A 21,590-nucleotide genomic window follows, 5' to 3' on the forward strand; every position below is an offset into this window, starting at 1 on the left:
ACTATGGTACATCTATACAATGAACACAGACATTAAAAAATTTGTTTCTGAAGAACATTTAATGACAAAGCACGGGATAAAAGCACGAATTCCAATTTCATAATAAATGTTATCTGTATGTGTATATAAATTACCAGTTCTATGGTTTGAATGTCCCCTCCAAAATTCACATTGAAATGTAATCCCCAGTGAGGCAGTATTGAGAGGTGGGACCTTTAAAAGGTGATTGGGCCATGAAGGCTCCTCCCTTATGAATGGATTAATCTATTCATGGAGTAATGGATTAGTGGGCACTGGTGGTTTTATAAGAAGAAGAGAGACCAAATAAGTATGCTTGGCCCCCTCACCAGGTGATACCCTGTGCTGCCTCAGGACTCTGCAGACAGTCCTCACCAGTAAGAAGCTTCTCACTAGATACAGCCCCTCAACCTTGGACTTCTCAGCCTCCATAACTGAAAGAAATAAAATCCTTTTCTTTATAAATTACCCAGTTTCAGTTATTCTCTTATAAACAACAGAAAATGAGCTAAGATAACCAATACATAAATTTAGAGGTGTGGGGAAGGGCAGAGATAAACGGGTAGTGGGGAGAAACAGAACAAAAATAGATTTACTATCCAGAGTTTATAGCTGATTTGTTTTTTCAAAAACAGTCTAGCCGGGTGCTGTGGCTCATGCCTGTTATCTTAGCACTTTGGGAGGCCAAGGCAGGCAGACTGCCTGAGCTCAGGAGTTCGAGTCCAGCCTGGACAACACGGTGAAACCCTGTCTCTACTAAAATACAAAAATTAGCTGGGCATGGCGGCGTGCACCTGTAATCCCAGCCACTCAGGAGGCTGAGACAGGAGAATCACTTGAACCCGGGAGGCGGAGGTTGCAGTGAGCCAAGATCATGCCACTGCACTCCAGCTGGGGCGACAAAGCGAGACTCCATCTCAAAAAATAAAATAAAATAATAAAATAAAATTCCTACATTTCATGAATTTTCTACAATGATTTGCATTAATATACATTAATGCAAATGAAGTATAATCAGAAAGAAAACTATAATGTGTGCTTAAAAGAAACAAAAACAAATTTAAAGACCTCTTCAGAGATAGCCGGTTAATAGGCTGACAGCAGATTAACAAGCTGTCGACCTGGAAAATTTGATTAAATAAAAGCTCTATATTCAGAACTTCCATTTTCTTGGTAACTGTGTCCTTTTTCTCCCTGGCAACTTCTTGACCTTATTTCCTAGTCCCCTGGCATCTACCTAGGTAGGACCATGCCACTAGTTCTCACCAACTGATGAGCTGAAGAAATGGGATCACAGTGCCAATGTCTACTATTTCATATGGAAGAGTATTCACTGACCAAAGGAAACATTTATCATGGTTTATGAACTAAAAGAAAATTTATTTTAATTGTATATTATTTTCACTTTGTAGTTTTACTGAAGTGCAGTTACTAGATTCAAAGATGACTCACTTAAAGAAACATTCTAAACTACTAGAATGAGCATAAAAATTGGAGGATATAAAAATATATTAGTGTGTACCAACATCCCTTATGCATCAAATTCTACTTTGAAGAACAAATTAAAAATGGTTCACAAGTTACATTTAATCACTATTATAATTTGAAGTGCAAAGAAGAATTATTAAGAGTAGTAGAAGAAAAACATTTATGTATGCTCAAGGAAAATCTTCATTATTGTCTTTAAAGATTTAAAAGAAAAAAGTGAAATTAGATAAGAAATTTACCCTCATTATCATAAGAAATTTCAGCATGACACACTGATGAAAGAAAAGGAAGAACTGCTAAATTTGAAGAATGACCAAACTCTTAAATAACAATTTAAAGAAACAAAAATATCTAAATTCTGGTTAAAGCTGAGAAAGGTATTTCTTTCAATTGGAGAAAAAGCAGTAAACACTCTTCTGCAGCTTACTACCACCTGCTGGTGCAAGAAAATTTCTTATTAACAAGAAAGCAACAATATTTGTGCTGTCTGCTTTTCAGACGTGAGCTTTTTCCAAATCTCTAGAGAAGACTAAGATGGGTGACCTTCAGAGAAAGTCTCTGGAATCTTAGAGCAAGCTCTGGGTCTGATATTACAACTATTAGAATAGCTTATTTAGCTGCTCCCAACAAATCAGTATTTAAAGGCATAAATATTGTTGCTTCTGTCTTAATGAACCTTATAAAGAAGAAATACAGCCACCAGAGCAAATAACGAATCCTCATCAATTCACTCCCACTGAGGATCTATCCATCTACAACAAATGCCCATATGCAAACTTGAATACTGCAACTAGAGAGAGTAAAACTGAATTCAACCTTTGTAATAAGAGGATTGGCAATGAGCCTTTACAAACTCAAGTCCACCTCTTTTGTTATTTGACCTAAAGAGCCATCAGACTGTCTTCATTATAATGATGCACATTTGTATGTATGAGAGCTGTAATTTATTGATTCTCAAACCTCTTTTCCTCTGAGCCAGTTTAAAACAATTAGGATTTGCAAGCTGTTCCATAAAAGATAAGCACCCAGCATCAGGGGTGATACTTCACCAAGACTGACTAGTGCATGTTAAATAGGTGATTGCTTCTGTGGCTGCCAAGTGCCTCAGCTGTCCCTGTCCAAGGTAATCATCCTCAAAGAAGATGCTCAATTGTGTTGATATTTAGGGGGGTAAGGGAAAATTGGGAGTGTATTTTACACTTAATCATTAAAAAAGTTCAAATTTTATGTATTTCTCACTGTTTCTGATATGGTTAGGCTTTGTGTCCCCACGCAAACCTCATCTTAAATTGTAATCCCCATAATCCCCATGCATTTAGTGAGAGACCTGATGGGAGGTGACAGGATCATGGAGGCAGTTTCCTCCATGCTGTTCTCATGACAGTGAGTTCTCACAAGATCTGATGGTTTTATAAGGGGCTCTTCCCTCTTCGCTCCCCACTCTTCTCTCTCCTGCCACCATATGAGAAGGTCCAAGCTTGCTTCCCCTTCACCTTCCACCATGATTGTAAGTTTCCTGAGGTCTCCCCAGTCATGCGGAACTGTTTGTTTATAAATTACCTCTTTGTTTATAAATTACCCAATCTCATGTCATATCTTTATAGCAGTGTGAAAATGGACTAATAGAGTTTCAATAGCTGTAGGACTTGAGAGCTTTGCCTCATCCTTCAAGTGAAAAAGTTAATAAGCCAGGAGACATTACCATGTAGAAACTATTAACAATTGTACCTGTCTTCTTTACATCAGTGCTCTTCTGTAACTTCATCTCCTCAAAGTCTTTTGGTAAATTCATAAAAGATCAAAATCAACTGTCCAGTCCACCTGTCAGTTCTGTTATGTTAGTGAACATAATACATTAAGAAACAGAATCAGATACTTAAATTGATTTTTCATCATTTAATGAGTTGTCACTACATTAGAAATGAAAGATGAAAGTAAATAAGTCATAGTCTTGATGGGAGAGAAGGACGTTTAAGTGTATTATAAACAGTGAGCTAAGTAATACAACAAAATCCTTGGGGAGCCAGGTTAGGATTTTTCCACTCATCTTGAAGGATGCACATAAGTTTGACAGGTGGATGAGAGAAGGAAATAGGATTCAATTAAAACCCGTCTAGAGAAAAGTAGACAGGATCCAAATAAGCTGAGCTCTTGCATCCTTCTACCAGGGAAGTTCTGCCCTCATCTGATTTTCATTCTATGGTTTCATGTGGTTTTTTTAATGATTCTACTATTTTCAAAAGAAAATAAAAACATTTGAAAGCCACTACTATAACTAAAAAAAAACTGAAGAATCCTGAGTGGGGAGTGACATGGTAATAAGCACATTAACAGCAGAACAGCTGGGAGGCTGTTGCAATCTATTAGGTAATGAATGGTGAGCACCTAAGACAATGCCAGTGGAGATGAAGTGTAACAGGGATGAATTAACTCTGAGGGCAAGGTAAAAGAGTAAAAGATGAATCACAAGTTTCTGGTTTTGGTAGCTGGATGGGTCCTGAACTATTAAACTGAGCAAAGAAATCAATGAAAAGAAAGAGCTTTTAGGAGAACATATGTTCTAAATTGAACTTGTCTAAGCTTCAATTAGAAAGAGAGGACCAATTTGTGTTTCATGGGAGGAAATATCAAACTAAAGATGTCTAATACACAACTGGATATGTGAATCTAAGGAAATATTTGATAGTCATAAGTATAGGGGTGGATAAGACCACCAAGAAAAAAATGCACAGTGAGAAAAGAAGTAGAACCAAAGAAAACCCCGCAAGAACTCCAACATACAAAAGGCAGACAGAGGAGGTGGCCAATGAGATTGAGAAGAAACATGAGAAGTAGGTGGAAAACTAGGGGAAATTGTACAACCGAAGTTATGAAAAGAAGAGTTTCAAAAAAGTGAGAAAAAAACTGTTACAATTTCCCAGTAATCAATGAATTGCCTTTCAACTCCAAATCCATCCTTCACTGTCTGCTCTTTGCAAACAGAGCTGAGGCCTTTAAATATTTCTCCTTTGTAGCTAGCATGATGTTAAACTTTGTCATAGAAAGTGTTGGAAGGGTTTTGTTTTTTTTTTTTCTCCAAGTTGGTGGAATGGAGGCATTATTGGCATGCCTCTCCCACTGGGATAAACAAAATAGTGTGTAGAAAGTCATGCTATGAACTTTCTTCCAAGAAGCAACACAGGAACTTAAAAACATTGAAAGAAACCACAAACCCTTTGAAAGAAGCAGTGGGTAGTAGTCTACACGATAAACCAGGAGGAAAACTGGAGTTGCCAGAGCATGAGTGGGGAGGAGAGACTGCCTCCATGACACACTCTCCCACTGGGGAGCCGAGCAATCCAGGCCACAGGGGAACACCTTAACCCTACCTAGCGCTGGTGCTGACTTAGTGAGCAGTGAGGTTTTACGAAAAGGAGCAGCATCGAACCGTGTTTGCTCCCAGACCCAAGCAGGGACAGAGGGAAGACATTCCTGATCCTACCTCACAGGGGACCTCACCTGAAGTCTGCTGGTTAACTGAGGCAGTGGTCACAGGTTGAGAGAAGCTCCCAACTGAGACATGTGACATAATCTTTAGTGGGGACAAATGCCCTTGGTCAGAACTGAGGGGTGGGCAGAAAGTGTGCTATAGCCGCAGGCACAGGACCTGGGTGCCTCTACTTCACGGGCTGACCAGGAGCGGCATGACCTAAAAGCTGGTTTTTGTGTCAGTTGGGAACACTTACGGCTTGGGACAGTTTTGAGGGCTGCCTGGAACCCAGCTAGCTACTGCTAGCACAACACTGTGGGTATGAGACCTGCCTTGCCAAGTTCATGGGAGCTGAGTGGGGCTTACTGCCACCTGCTACCCCACCCTTCCCCTTGTGGATTCTTCTGTGCAGCAGACGTAGCTGGGCTCCTCCCTGGAACATTACCCCTGTGACCAGGGAACTGCCCTGTAATCCCCATTGGAGCCACTGTTTGCACTCGAATGTGGAGAGCCAGAGTGTGGACTTGCCTGACCCAGCCCCAACTAGCTTTGCCCATCCACCTACTCTGGTAGCCTAACACAACAGACAGAGACTTTTGCATGCTCCATGGCCCAACCCATTGCCTGAGACACTAGAGTACCTCCCCTGGGTAACATAAGGCAAGCACAAATCTCACCACCTATACTGCAACTGGTGCTCTTTTGCAAGCACCACCTCCAGGCTGGAAGCAAACCAGCACAGCCCATTACAATATCTGCAGGCACATCATTGTGCTCGGGAAGGAGAAAACTTTTTGCATGACCTCAGCTACCACCATTGCCTGCATCACCCTGGTTAACCAGGAGGCCTTGAGTCTGTCCACAGGCCCAGTACATTACTACTACAGCTGGCATTTGAGAAAGTCAACATACTAAGGCTATTTATAACCAAGGAAATCTCACAGAGTCTATGTCACTCTCCTCTCACCCCCATCAGAGCCATGCTAGTACTCACCTTTGGGAAACTGGAGGACAGTTCACAGCAGTGGATCCCTTTTAGACATTCTCCAGCACCAGCCTAGAGTGCGGCAGCCCCACTAGGTGGCTAGACCCAGAGCAGCAGCAAGATTCGCAGTGGTCTGGCCCTCAGAAACTGCTACTCCTAGGGTAAGTGGGAATGTACCACATTAAGAGGGTGGACACCCTGTCGGACAAAAGAAACCCGACTGTAGGCTCTGAGTCCCTGAACCTTCCACTTGTAGGAAGTTTCTTTCAGCAGAGGCACAGGTGCAGTGCTGGGCTCAGTAGGAAAAGTATGTGGCTCTACCTAATTGTCAGGCAGCCCTGGTGCTCATGAAGGATCTTGGAAAAGGGGTCTTTTTCTCCCCCTCACTCAGCACTGCAGACACAGCTGGGGCTCCTCCCACAGAAGCATGGCATGGGTGCATCTGTAGACAGCCTTTCCATAACACTTCAGGGTGGCTGAATCCCCACAAGAGGAATGTCCTCCAGGTTCAGGCTTGCAAGAGAGCTAGAGTCACAATCCCCCTCTACATGCATGAAAAGAGGTGCCTGTCTGATCTGAATAGCCAGAGCACTTCGAGCAGAGTGTGACTGGGAGGTGGATCGCTCCCTCCCTTGCCCACAAAAAGACCTCAGCGCGTTTCACAGAGAGCTTCCCCAGCCATCTCTGTCGAGGCTGTGACCTCTGTCCACCACTGGGATACTGCATTTACCCAACTGCTTTAGTTGTAGCTGTTTTTCACCATGGGTACCTCCTACTGGCCTGAAGCCTGAACTGTTCAACCCAGTAAATAAAACAACAGGAAAATAAAATTTTAAGTGCATACCACTGGGGAATGAGATAAGCTTCATAAGATTTCTACCATTCCAGCCCCACAGGAGAGAGTAAACCTGCTCATAAACCCAGCACATCACTACTACAACCAGCATCAGAGAAAGCCATCACACAAAGATTTTCCATAACCAGGAAACTCACACAGAGTCCTTGCCATTGAAAGTATGCAAAGCCAAAACTAGGTGACAATCAACTATAAACATTAAAGTCACATCCTCAAGGCGGGGCAGCGGGGAGAAGAAAGTTTTTAAAAATCCGTGTCCAATCAAAAACAAATTCAAAAATAATTAGAAGAAACAGTCTACCCAAATAAGAAGGAAACCAGAAAAATAATTCTGGCAATATGAAAAAACAGAGTTCTATAACACTCCCAAAAGATCACACTAACTCTCCAGCAATGAATCCAAACCAAGATGAAATTTTTGAAATACCAGATAAAAAATTCAAAAGGTTGATTATTAAATTATTCAAGGAGATAAAAAGGAAAGGTGAAAACCAACACAAAGAAATTAATGAAACAATTCAGGACATGAATGAAAAATGTTCTAAAGAGACAGACATTGTAAAGGAAAACAAACCAGAACTTTTAGAAGTGAAAGACACATTTAGGGAACTACAAAATGCAGCGAAAAATCTTAATAGTAGACTAGACCAAGAAGAAAAAAGAATTTCAGAGCTCGAAAACAAGGCTTTCTAAGTAACCCAATCAGACAAAAATAAAGAAAGAAGAATGAATAGATATGAAGAAAATCTCCAAGAAATATGGAATTATGTAAAATGGCCAAACCTAAGAATCACATGTGTTCCTGAGAAAGAAGGTAGATCCTTGTCACTCTCCATATACATCATTAACTCAAGATGGATTCAAGACTTAAATCTAAGACCTAAACCTATAAAAAATTTAAGAAGAAAACCTAGGAAAGACTCTTCTGGGCACTGGCCTAGGCAACAAATTTATGACTAAGACAAATGCAAATGCAAAAAAAAAAGACAAAAATAAATGAGACCTAATTAAACTAAAAAGTTTCTGCACAGCAAAAGAAATAATCATCAGAGCAAACAACCTACAGGATGGGAGAAAATACTTGCAAATTATGCATCCAACAAAGGGCTAATATCCAGAATCTACAAGGAACTCAAACATATCAGAAAAAAAAAAAAGTAATCCTATTAAAAAGTGGGAAAATGACATAAATAGACATTTCTCAAAAGAAGATATACAAATGGCCAACAAACATGAAAAAAAAGATCAACATCACTAATCAGAGAAATCCAAATGAAACCCACAATAAGACACCACCTTATCCCAGCAGAATGGCCATTATTAAAATGTCAAACAACAATAGATACTGGTATGGATGTAATGAAATGAGAATGCTTATACGCTACTGATGGAAATGTAAATCAGTACAACCTCTATGGAAAATAGTATGGAGATTTCTCAAAGAACTAAAAGTAGATCTATCATTTGAATCAGGAATCCCACTACAGGGTATCTACCCAAAGGAAAATAAGTCACTATGTCAAAAAGACATCTGCACATCTATGTTTATCATAGCACAATTCACAATTGCAACGATATGGAATCAACGTAAGTGCCCATCAACTGATGAGTGCATAAGGAAAATGTGGTATATATGTATACCATGGAATACTATTCAGCCATAAAGAAGAACAAAATAATGCATTTTGCAGCAACTTGGTTAGAACTGGAGGCTATTATTCTAAGTAACTCAGAAATCAAAAGCCAAATATTTCATGTTCTCACTTATAAGTGGCAGCTAAGCTATGAGTACACAAAGACATACAGAGTGGTACAGTGGACGCTGGAGACTTGGAAGGGGGCAGTGTGAGACGGGGTTGAGGGATGAAAAACTACCTATTGGGTACAATGTACACTACTCAGGTGACAGGTGCCTAAAATCCCAGACTTCACCACTATACGATTCATCCATGTAACCAAAAACCACTTACACCCTAAAGCAGGGGTCTCCAGCCATGAGCCAAGGACCACTACCAGTCCATGGCCTGTTAGGAACCAGGATGCACAGCAGCAGGTGAGCAGTGGGTGGGTGAGCAAAGCTTCATCTGTATTTACAGCCGCCCCCCTTCACTTGCATTACCACCTGAGCTCCACTTTCTGTCAGATCAGCGGTGGCATTAGATTGTCCTAGGAGTACAAGCTCTACTGTGAACTGTACATGCGAGGGATCTAGGTTGTGTGTTCCTTATGAGAATCTAATGTCTGATGACCTGAGGTGGAGCTGAGGTGGTGATTCTAGTGCTAGAGAGCGGCTACAAATACAAATTAACATTAGCAGAGAGGTTTGACTGCCCAGAGACCATAGTAAATCTACTGCTTGCAGACTCATATCAAAACCCTATCAGTGACTGGCAAGTGACAAGCTGCATCTGGAGGCAGGCTTTAAGTCAGGATCCGATACTTTAGTCCGCACACGGCCCGCCCATTATTTTATTTACCACTTCTGTCCATACCTCTTTCCTGTACTATGCACTTGTCTCAGTCACTGTTTTTGTAAGCCCACAAGCCAGCCCTAGCCAAAATGAGTAAAAAACAAATGTCACTGGAGAGCTTCTTTGAAAAGGGGGAAAGATCCAATGATGGGACAGCAGAAGGTGCTAAAAGTGCCAACAAAAAGAAAACTACATTTAAAAAAATTATCAAGAGTCCTCCTTAAATTAAGAGTTCATTGCAACAGGTGATTCACCTTCTCCAAGCCTGCTCTGTATATGTGATGACCAGCTATGCAATAAAGCCACGAAACCTTCAAACTGCTTCACCACGTGGAGACCATGCACACTGCATTAAAAGACAAGTCTCTGGAGTTTTTCAAAAGAAAAAAACATGAACACAAAGAACAGAAGCAATTATTGAAGGCCACCACTTCATCAAATGCATCTGCACTGCGAGCATCATTCTTAGTGGCTAACCACATTGCTAAAGCTAAGAAGTCCTTTACTATTGGTGAAGAGTTGACCTGCCTGCTGCTAAGGACGTTTGTCATGAACTTTTAAGAGAGGTTGCAGTTCAAAAGGTGGCATGTGTTCCTCTTTTGGCTAGCACTATAACTAGATGAATTGATGAAATAACAGAGGATAGTGAGGTACAATTGTTAAAGAGGATTAATGAGTCATCGTGGTATGCAATCCAGGTTGATGAGCCTATCAATGTTGACAATAAGGCAAGAATGCTTGTTTTTATGCGATATATTTTTCAGGAGGATGTGCAAAGGGATACGATATGTGTACTTTTGTTGCCAACCAACACCACAGCTGCAGAACTATTAAAGTCTTTGAATGATTACCTATCAGGAAAACCGCATTGGTCATTTTGTGTCGGTATATGCACAGATGAAGCAGCTGCCATGACTGAACGGCTTGCTGGTTTCACTACTCAAGTCAAAGAGCGTGCTTCTGAATATGAGTCTATGCACTGTGTCATCCATGAAGAAATGCTGGGTAGCTGAACAATGTCACCTGAACTTAACAACGTTTTGCAGGATGTGATTAAAATTATCAGCCACATTAAAGTACATGCCCTTAACTCATGTCTGTTCTTGCAGCTCTGTGAGGAGATGCGGAGTACACACGTCATCTCTTATACACAGAAGTGAGATGGCTTTCTAAAGGTAGATCACTGGCCAGCGATTTTGAGTTACAACAGCCGCTCCAGAGAGCTCTTTTAGAAATACAGTCACTACTGGCAGCACATTTCAGTGACACGGAATGGGTTGTAAAATTTGTTTACTTGTGTGACATATTCAAATTCAACCTGCTCCACAAACTCAACCTGTCACTTCATGGGAAAACGACAACTGTGTTCAAGTCAGCAGATAAAGTGGATGCATTCAAAGCCAAACTAGAATTATGGGGGCAACCAGTGAACATTGGGATTTTTGACATGTTTCAAATATTAGCAGAGATTTTGAAAGAGACTGAGCCAGGGCCTTCTTTCTCCCAGCTGGTGTATGATCATCTATCTCAGCTTTCAAAAGAGTTTGAGTATTACTTCCTAATATGGTCTAGCTGTGTCCCCACCCAAATATCATCTTGAATTGTAGTTCTCGTAATCCCCATGTGTCGTGGGAGAGACTGGTGGGAGGTAATTGACTCATGGGGGCAGTTACCCCCATGCTGTTCTCATGATAGTAGTGAGTTCTCACAAGATCTGATGGTTTTATAAGGGGCTTTTCCTCCTTCGCCTGGTACTTCTCTCTCCTGATGCCATGTGAAGAAGGACGTGTTTGCTTCCCTTCCACCATGATTGTAGGTTTCCAGAGGCCTCCGCAGCCATGCGGAACTATGGGTCAATTAAACCTCTTTCCTTTATAAATTACCCAGTCTCGGGTATTTTTTCATAGCAGCATGAGAATGGACCAACATACTTCTCAACCACCAAAGATCCCCAAATTGGGAAGAAATGGTTCCGCAACCCACTTGTAAATAAACCAGGTGAATCAACTTTGTCCATGCTAGAAGAGGATCAACTTCCTGAGATTGCAAATGACTCTGGCCTTAAAAGTATGTCTGAGACAACTTCAAACCTCTATATGTTCTGGATTTAAGTCAAGGCAAAATATCCTGAGATTGCCTTGTGCACCAAAAAGCCTGCTTCCATTTCCAACATCTTATCTTTGTGAAGCAGGGTTTTCTGCAGTGACAGCAACAAAAATGAGACTACACAGTAGAATGGACGTAAGCAACACACTTTGGGTGTCACTGTCTCCCATCACCCCAAGATGGGACTGTCTAGTTGCAGGAAAAAAAAAGCTCAGGGCTCCCACTGACTCTATGGTGAGTTGCATAATTATTTCTTTATATATTACAGTGTAATAACAGAAATAAAGTGCACAATAAATGTAATGCACTTAAATTATCCCAAAACCATCCTTCTCTCTGCCTCCCAGTCTGTGAAAAAATTGTCCTCCATGAAAAGTGCCTCTGGTGCCAAAAAGGTTGGGGACCCCTGCCCTAAAGCTATTGAAACCAAATAAAAATAATAATGATTTTTTAAAAGGACACTGCAGAAGGAAGGGGCTTCTCTTTCTGGTTCCATGTTTTCCATTTGTTGCATTTTCATTTCAGCATCCTGTGTGAGGGATATCCAGTGGTACTCAACTCCATCAAGTTCCAGCAGTACCCACATTGGGCAGCTTCCCATCAAGTTTCAGTAGCCCCACCCCCTACTCAGATTCTTACTGAATCTGACAGACACCCTCACAGTCAATCCCCCAGCTTCACCCTACCAGCATCCTGGAGAGGTGTTTCCTGCCCATCATTCGTGGTGTGGTTCCCTGCCTTCCAGCGTCACTCCGCCTTTAATTAGGAACAGTGTCCCCTCCTTGCCCAGCAACTATGGATCAGCTATGGCCCCAGTAACTCAATAAGTCTCTGCACCATTCAGGGGGCTATAGCCACACCTTCTCCAACAAGGTCTGAATCCCAGCCTTGCAGAGAGCCCCTTCCAAGTTTATATCTCCTTTGGGCACTGTCTCTCAGCCCAGGGGATTCTTTCGAGTCAACTCTGTCCTTTTACAGATAATCCCCTTATACTTAATTATATCAGGAGTCAGCAAATTTTTTTCTCTGCCACAACTATGAGCCTCTGCCAGCTGTAGCACAAAAGCACAGACAATTATAAATGAATGGGGTAGCTTGATTTGACCTGTGGTAGGCTAAATTTAGCCCATGGGATATGGCTTATCAACCTCTGCTGTATGTTAAACTTTCCCTGTTAAAATTACTGTGGGACATCTGTCTCATCTGTTTAGGGGCAAATGCTGAGTGAACTCTGAGGGACAAACGCAACAAATACGTCAAGTAGGAAAAGGAATAGAAAGTATCCTTTGGAAGTGCTAGTGACTGTATCAAAAGCAGTCTCAGTAAAATGGCTTAGGTGAGGACGATGCCAGGCTGTGGAGCAAACAGGAGGTGAAAAAGCAGAAGCACTGTGTATAAATCATTCTTTTAGGAAGTCTGCCTATGTGAAGAAAGAGATTAGTAGCTAGAAAGGAATATTTATGTGTGGGAAATAAGCCTTAGATTGCAAAATATTTGAGACTCTGATGCCAGGGAGGTCCAATATACAAGAAATAAGATGGCAGACTTCAGACAAGCCCTACCTACCATTAGGATCCATGCAAGCAAGTCACTTACTGTGGAGAGTCCTATGCAACCACCAACTGAGGATGTGCTACACATCTTTCCTGCAAACACTGTGACACACTTCCCCCACCCTCTGCAGTTAATTCCCAGCTTTGAAGCCTCCTGTCTTAATAAGTTACACAAATAATGGCCTTTATCCTAAAACTGCTTTGCAGTACCAGATGGTTCAGCAAACTATGGTACAGCCAATTTGAAGGATCAGGAAGAAGATAATGATTTCTTGTCTAAGAACTCAAAGACCATCCTTTGGCAAAAGTTTATTGAGCAGACCTTAAAATTAAAGGTCAATAGGAAATGTTTTTTAAAACATCGATAAAGTAGAAACATACTGGATTTAACGATTGGAGCACATAGCTGGAAATCAGAACATCAGAGGTACAAACGCGAGAACCACCATTTACCGAGCACCTAGGTATGACAGATACTTTGCATACAGTAAAGTATCTCTGCAAAACTTGGCTTAACCTCAGGCCAATCTTACAAGGCAGGATTTCTAACCTCTCTGAGGGCATATACTACCTCTTGTTCATCTATTCCCAGGCCCCAGAATAGTGTCTGAGTGTCTGGCACATTCAATATTTACTTCTTAAATGAACAAAGTAGTCCCTTTTTTGCAAATGAAGAACTACTGAGGCTCCCAGTAGTTAAGCAGCTAGAAAAGCCTGGATTCAAACCATAATCTTAAAGCAACCTTCTAAATAAATAGAAGACCCCACAACTGGAAACATATATAAACCAAGACAAAAAAGAATATTTGTTTTAATTTGCTTTTCTGTAAAATTATGAGACTATAACTGGTATATTACTTGCTTACATTTATATAAAGGCATAATAATGTTCAACTTTATTGAAATAATAACAGCTATTGATTTACAGTTTTCTATGGACTAATTTCTGTACTAAGGGCTTTATGTACACTCTCTCATTTGATCCTCATAACATTATTATTATCATCCCCATTTTACAGAAAACAGAACTAAGGCTTAAAGAAACAAAGTAACTTAAGTGGCAGAGCCAGGATTCAAATCCAGGCAGAAGACTATTTCCGAAATCCAACTTTTTAATCAATACACTTGTTACATGTAAATGGCAGTGGCGAGAAAGCAAAAAACAAAAACAAACAAACAAAAAAAAAACAGGTATACCAGTGAGTAAAGGTACTCTTCCCTAAAAGCAAAATAAGCTGATAAGAATAAAGTGCCTGGCTGGGCACAGTGGCTCATGCCTATAATCCCAGCACTTTGGGAGGCCAAGGTGAGTGGATCACTTGAGGTCAGGAGTTCAAGACCAGCCTGGCCAGCATGGTGAAACCCCGCCTCTACTAAAACTATAATAAATAGCTGGGTGTGGTGCTGAGCACCTGTTATCCCTGCTATTTGAGAGGCTGAGGCAGGAGAATTATTTGAACCCAGAATGCAGAGGTTGCAGTAAGCCGAGATTGCACCACTGCACTCCAGCCTTCTGGAGTAAGACACAGTAAGACTCTGTCTCAAAAAAAAAAAAAAGAATAAAGTACTTATTGTTGTATTCAAGGCTATGAGTCCCACTGCCAAAAAAAAAAACAGAACACACATGAGCTAGCTTAAGTGAAACAGAAATTAATTGTTTCTAAAGAATACAATAATGATGGTAGTGGTGGTGGTCATCATGCTAGAAGCCAAAATAAGCAATAATACTAATCACTCAACAATTAAATGGCCCTTTTCTCTGCCAGGCTCTGTTCTAAGCACTTTACTTGTATTAACTAACGTAACCCCAACAATAGCCCTAGAGTAAACATAGCTGTAACCAATATTACAGGTAAGGAAACAACTTCCAAAAGTTAACTTGCCCAAACTCAAAAAACTAGAAAGCTTTCTTACACACAGTCATCTCTATTCCACAACCAAAACCTAGCAGGCTCAGTTCCAGGCTGTATTTTTGCTCTAATTTCATCAGGAGTCCACCCTGGTCCAGCACCTCAGAGCAGGAGGCAGAATCAAGTGGACCAGAGCCTGCGAAGCAGAGAACTAAAGCTCATCCATTCATCCATGAGCACATTCGTTCACAAGCACTTATTCATCCATTCACGAGCACCTGTTTCATAGCAAACCCTGTACGCAGAGTAGATTCTAAATGTTTATGAGGCCAGGCACAGTGGCTCATGCCTGCAATCACAGCACTTTGACAGGCCAAAATGGGAGGATCACTTGAACCTGGGAGGTCGAGGCGGCAGTGATCCAAGATCACACCACTGCACTCCAGCATGAGTTACAGAACAACACTTCACCTTGAAACAAAGAGAGAAAGACAGGAAGGAAGGAAGGGGGGGAAGGAGGGAGGGAGGGATGGGAAAATGTTTAACAGAATGAATTAAATGGATTCGTGTAACCACAAATACTCCCATCTCCCAAATACTCCAAGCTCCAGCATTATAGAAATTTCAGAGAGATGTGCGTATCTGATAAAGGCCTGATAAGTCTCTGAGTCATTCATAATTAGTGATAACAAGATACCAGAAACAAGTTTTAAAAACTAAAAGAAAAACTCACAAAAATATTTGCATTATATGGGAACCAAAGGGTTAATCAGCTCTTTCAAAAACACAAGAAAAAGAACAGTCCAGTAGTAAAAGACTCAAAAGATATATAAACAATTGACAGAAATCAAATGACCCTAACAAATGTTATTTGTTATTTCACTAAATAATTACAAATTAAAATAATAATAAAATGATATTCTTGTCTATCTGTTTTATACAGATGACAAAACCTCTCACTCGCAGGGTTAGCAAGGTTATATACCTTGTTGTAAGAGTGTTAACTATAAAAACTACATTAGCATGTATATCTACTATGTACCCACAAAAATTAAAAATTTAAAAAAAAAAAAAAAAACACATTAGCTTTTCTGGAGAACAACCTGGCAATGCAAGTAAAAATAAATAATACGGGCCAGGCGCAGTGGCCCATGCCTGTAATCACAGTATTTTGGGAGGCCAAGGTAAGAGGATCGCTTGAGCCCAAGTGTTCGAGATGAGCCTGGGCAACACAGTGAGACCTTGTCTCTACAAAAAAATAAAACAAAATTAGCCAGGTGTGGTAGTGCACACCTGTAGTCCTAACTACTCGGGAGGCTGATGTGAGAGGATTTCTCAAGCCTGGGAGGTAGAGGCTGCAGTGAGCCAAGATCGCACCACTGCGCTTCAGCCTGGGTGACAGAGTGAGACCCTGTCTCAGTCAATCAATCTGTAATATACATAGACATTGACCCAGAAAATCTATTTCTATGACTATTAACCTAGGAAGATAAAAGAAGATATTTATATAGATATATAGATATATTTTATGTATAGACATATGCATAAGAATTTCACTGTAGAAATTCTTCAGAAATTTTAATTCGCTCATCCTTTCATCCATGAGCACATTCATTCACTCCAGCCTGGGCAACAGAGTCAATGAATTTTTTTACAGTTGTAAAAGAAGAAGAAAAAAATATAAATCCACTGGATAATAATACAATAAATGTATCTAATCACTGGGATACTATTTATCTGTTAAAAGAGACAAGGTTGAATGGTAAGTGCTGACCTATAACAATACATTTTACAAAAAAAAGAAAAACATACAATAGTATGAATGTATTGAAACTACTTTATATCAGAATCAACCCAGAGACATTACATGGATAGTGTATTCCATAATATACATGCTAATATAGTTTTTAATAATCTAGTAAATCTAGATTATCTTTATATTATTTCCAAAATTTCTGGACCAGATTATCCCAATAGGTCCCCCATCCAGCTCTAAAATTCTTTAATCCTAAGAATTTTTTTTTTTTTTGAGACAGCATCTGACTCTGTCACCCAGGCTGGAGTGTAGTAGTGTGATCACAGCTCACTGCAGCCTCGACCTTCTGGGCTCAAGTGATCATTCCACCTCAGCCTCCCAAGTAGCAGGGACCAGAGGCACATGCCACCATGCCTGGCTAATTTTTTGATTTTTTTGTAGAGACGAGGTCTTGCTATGTTGCCCAAGGTGTTCTCAAACTCCTGGGCTCAAGCGATCTTCCTGCCTTGGCCTTCCAAAGTGTGGGATTACAGGCATGAGTCAATGCACCTGGCCTAATCCTATAAATTTTGTACACCACTGATCTTATACACAGTGTTAGTTTTTTGTTTTTTTTTTTTTTGAGACAGAGTCTTGCTCTGTCGCCCAGGCTGGAGTGCAGTGGCGCGATCTCCGCTCATTGCAAGCTCCGCCTCCTGGTTCATCCCATTCTCCTGCCTCAGCCTCCCAAGTAGCTGGGACTACAGGTGCTTGCCACCATGCCTGGCTAATTTTTTTGTATTTTTTAGTAGAGACAGGGTTTCACCATGTTAGCCAGGATGGTCTCGATCTCCTGACCTCATGATCCGCCCACCTCGGCCTCCTAAAGTACTGGGATTACAGGCGTGAGCCACCGTGCCCAGCCACACAGTAATAGTACTGCAAGTCCGCAGTGTGTTTCCCCTCTATGTTTCAGAGCCTTTTATCTATCGAGCACAATATGAAATCCAAAAAAAGGTCCAGAATTTTTACATCTATGTTGTAAATTTAAACTTTAAACATTACACCCTTATCAATGATAATTCATGTTGAATTTATTTATAGAAATCACAAATTATAATGATCTCTTACCTCAATAATAATATAAGGACCACTTTTTTTTTTAAAAAACTAAGATAATAGAACTTTTTGAACATTGAAAGAGATGAATAACTGCACAATGTGCCATATATGGTCCACTTAATCCAAAAATGTTGAGTGTGAATCAAATTCTATTAGAGGGCACTTATAAATAGCAATGAAGCCCCTTGGCAGTGGGTGGGACTGAAATTTGGAGTCAGAAGACCTGGGAACAATGATCACTCTTTCAGCTCCAGAATCCCAAGCAAATCAAATAACCTGAGACTCAACTGCCTCCTTTGTAAAAGATAAGCATGGTAAAGGAATTATATAATGCCTGTAAAAGGTGTCTGACAGAGTGTCTGAGACAAAACAGGTTCTCAATTCCTTGTTTAATGAAACAGGTACATCACTGTTGCTTTTGTTAAGGTTGTAAAGGATATCTCAACTTATCTACTTTGTTCATCTGAATTTTTGTAATATTGCACACACAACCATTCGATATTGTATTTTTAAACTACATATTAGAAGGGGCTTCTTGCTCCCAAAACTCTATTTCTTGGCATAGTCTTTTCTACCATAAATATGCAAAAAATGTGTTATCTCAGAAACTCAGGGAGAAAGCATACTTACAAAGCACACCCCCAAAACTCCGAGGTGCTGTTCTCTGAGCTCAACGCTCTTTTTAGGCACATATGTCTGCCTCCTATCATTTCTTCATGAGGTTCAGGGCAAAGGGCCTAGTCAAGCAGATGATCTTTGGTTGCCCCTACACTTTCCCCAAACCACCTACAAATAAACAAAACAAGGGGGTAAGACATACCTACAACTTTAAACATTTTTAAATAATGAAATATGAAAATTAGGTCCCTATGTACAGACTATGGCATAACACAGAATAGAGAAAATGCTCCTAGAATCATTCAAAAGCCCAAGTGACCTCACTACAATTCTTCACATCCAAGTGCCCAGCCCACATATTGTCACTGGTGACTTCCATCCATGCCTGGTCATCCCTGGGGCTTACCAGAGTTCATGCTCCAGTGTGAACCGCAGCCCAAGTCTAGCCAAAAGTACTATGAGCACGTCTAAAAGTTGGTAACTAAGTCAGGTAATACAGTTAACATGTTACTGCTGAATGTGGTGAACCAATTGTACTTCCAAGGCAGTCTAACACTCCTAAAGGAAATATTTTATAAGCTGCCCAGTTCTTCCCATACTCAGTGCTACAATTAAATAAATAAGAATAAAATGCCTTTGGTTGTAGAAAAGAGCTGTGGACAGAAATATTTTCAATTAATTGTGACTGCTTTCAAAGCAATCTGTAAGAATCCACAGGAAGTGATCCAGAGAACTGGGAGTTGTCTACGTAAAAGATAGATCTGGGAATACATCTATAAACCATTTCAAGAAAAAAAAGGTATTCTGAAAAAGTTAATCAAAATAAACTGTCAAGAAACAGTTCAAAGAGACCCAGGTTATGCAATGGCAGACAAGATATGCTGAGAGAACATAGGCACGGTGCACACTTCACTCTTCTAACAAAACAGCCACCATCACCCATGAAATGAGTCACAGGCACAACCAAATTTATGTGTGCCAATGTGAAACTGCCAAAGTTTTAACCTTATCTCTGTGCTGTCCCATACAGCAGTCACTAGACACATGGCTACTGAGCTCTAGCTCTTGCCAGGTCAAACTGACATGTGCTATACATGTAAAATACACCAGATTTTGATGACTTAAAATTTTTTTTTTTAATGTATAGCCAGGCATGGTGGCGAGTGCCTGTAATCCCAGCTACTCCGGAGGTTGAGACAGGAGAATCGCTTGAACCCAGGAGGTGGAGGTTGCGGTGGGCCCAGACCACGCCACTGCAGTCCAGCCTGGGCGACAGAGCCAGACTCCCTCTCAAAAAAAAAGTAAAAATCTCAATAAGTTTTATATTTACTCCATTGAAAACATTTTTCTATATTGCGCTAAATAAACTATTATTTAATTTCACTAGTTTCTTTTTACTTCTTTAATGTGGGTACTACAAAATTTAAATTCATCTGAGTGGCTCACACTGTATTTGTATTAGACAACACTAATCTGCATAATTAAAAAAAAATAAACAACAAATGCTGAGCACTTGCAGGGTGCCAGGCACTGTGCTAGATACTTTACATAATACTCAAATCAATGCGGCAATTAATGGTAAGGTTTTACCAGACGCCTACATAACAGATTGGCTCCATCAAACCAATAAAAGATGCAGTTGGGATTCAATGTCAGGTATTTTTACGAAATAATTCAATTAAGCGACTGCTAACAGCTAAGGCTGGGGCAAATCCCATGATGGCACGGGAAAGAGAGGTCACTAATACAGCGTTCCCGAGAGTAGCACGCTTTCTGTGACCACAAAACAGGTATAAAAAAAAAAAAAAATCAAGTTCTATAGCAGGACAGGCAAGCAAATGTCAGACGGTTCTCTGGAGGACCTACCGAATGAGTCCAATCTCCTGTCCCTTAAAGCTTCACAGTTGGTAGCGGTAGAGCAAGCTGCTCCCAAAGGAAGGACAATGTAGTCCAGATTCGCTGGGTAACCTGGCCAGGACCTGACCGCGGACACCCCTGCCCAGAGAGGGAGGCCTCGGGATGACAGGCGCGCCGTCTCCCCTCACCTCTGCACGCACTCCACCCATCCACCGCCCCACCCCAGATCCCGCGCCGCTCTGAGGTCCCTACCCCTGGGACGAGGGGAAGTGGGACTAAAACGTCTACAGTAAGACGGGGAAGTGGTCAAAAAAGGGCAAGGGGGAGGTGGGGGCAGGTACCTGAGACGGAGGATGACCCCAGTTCCTTAATGCGGGATCATCGCCTAGGCCCCACCCGGCTCCCGCGGCTACCAGTGACCCAGAAGGTGCAACTGACCAAACGCAGCGACTCAACCGACTCTGCTCTCCCCGGACTCGCAGCTATGGCAACTTGAACTAGCCGCCCAGCCACAGCGAGAATACAGGACCCCGCTGCCGCCGCTTGGCCCTCTGGGAGTTGGAGTCCATCTCGGCCTCACGATCAAGGAGTTACCAAGGGAGAGCGTCCCGAAAAGGAACTGCAAATCCCAGGATGCCATATAGCTGGCCTTCGGGTAACTTTCCCGGAAAAAAGCCTGATCCCTCGGCCGCGCCCTCTTGCCCTGCTCTATTTTTTTTTTTTTTAAAGGACCAGCCTCCTTTGTAGGCGGCAAACTCCAGATAGAAAGTGAATAAAAATGCTTCCTTAGCCTTGACTGTAATTTTACTCCTTGGGAGACAAAAGGAGTCTCCCAGGACTACGGTAAGATGGGGAAGTAGTAGAAAAAGGGCAAGGGAGCGGTGGGAGGACAGGGAAAGACAATTTCTAGCACTGAAATGTAAAAATCCACTTAATACCAGGGTCCAGTATATTGTTCCAAAGACACAAATTCTTAGAAGCGGACGGGAACAGAGAAGAGTATGTAGTCCAACCTGTTTGGCCTGGAAAGAGTAAGGGACTTGCCTAAGATCATATGCCTTATTCACGGCACACCAAAAGTAGATGTGAGGCTGTCAGCTCATTACTGCTGCTACTTCAGTCTACGTGTCATCTCCTCACTCTAGAACATAAAAGAAATGTTTTCCACTCAGTGGAGTTAGTTTCAGTCACGAAGAGAATGAAAACCTCAAAAAAAACTGAACTTTGGAAAGCTAAGAAGTAACAATTAAGTTAGTCATGTGAATTGCCCTTCTTCTCTGCTAAAAAGACCACTTCCCCTTCCTTCTTTGAGGCTAAACTCAAATATTACCTGATCTGTGAAAGCTTTCCTGGCTACGTGAAGAAGAGCTAGATCATGTTTAATAACAAGGGTTCCTTAATCTAATAATTCTGTGCTCTATAATCCATTTCCCAGTTGGTCCCCTCTATTAGCCCTTCAAAG

General features: G+C 41.2%; 1 protein-coding gene across 15 annotated transcripts in view; it reads right to left on the reverse strand.

Annotated features, from left to right (window-relative positions):
• CEP128 (centrosomal protein 128) overlaps window positions 1–20,910 on the reverse strand; it is a 449,614-nt gene extending 428,704 nt beyond the window's left edge. For 8 of the 15 annotated variants that reach the window (XM_054530324.2, XM_024231875.3, XM_054530317.2 and 5 more), the window contains exons 1-2: window positions 20,470–20,608; window positions 18,284–18,439 (exon numbers count right to left, since the gene is read on the reverse strand). The gene's annotated coding sequence lies outside the window, so the exon portion shown is untranslated. Of the gene's footprint in view, window positions 1–18,283; window positions 18,440–20,137; window positions 20,231–20,469 lie in introns of those variants that run through there. The other 7 variants (XM_063715661.1, XM_063715658.1, XM_063715660.1 and 4 more) reach the window with 4 other exon arrangements.
• Window positions 20,911–21,590: the final 680 nt, after the last annotated feature.

Source organism: Pongo abelii, chromosome 15, assembly GCF_028885655.2.
Source record: "Pongo abelii isolate AG06213 chromosome 15, NHGRI_mPonAbe1-v2.0_pri, whole genome shotgun sequence".
In the NCBI taxonomy this organism is placed as follows: Eukaryota; Metazoa; Chordata; class Mammalia; order Primates; family Hominidae; genus Pongo; species Pongo abelii.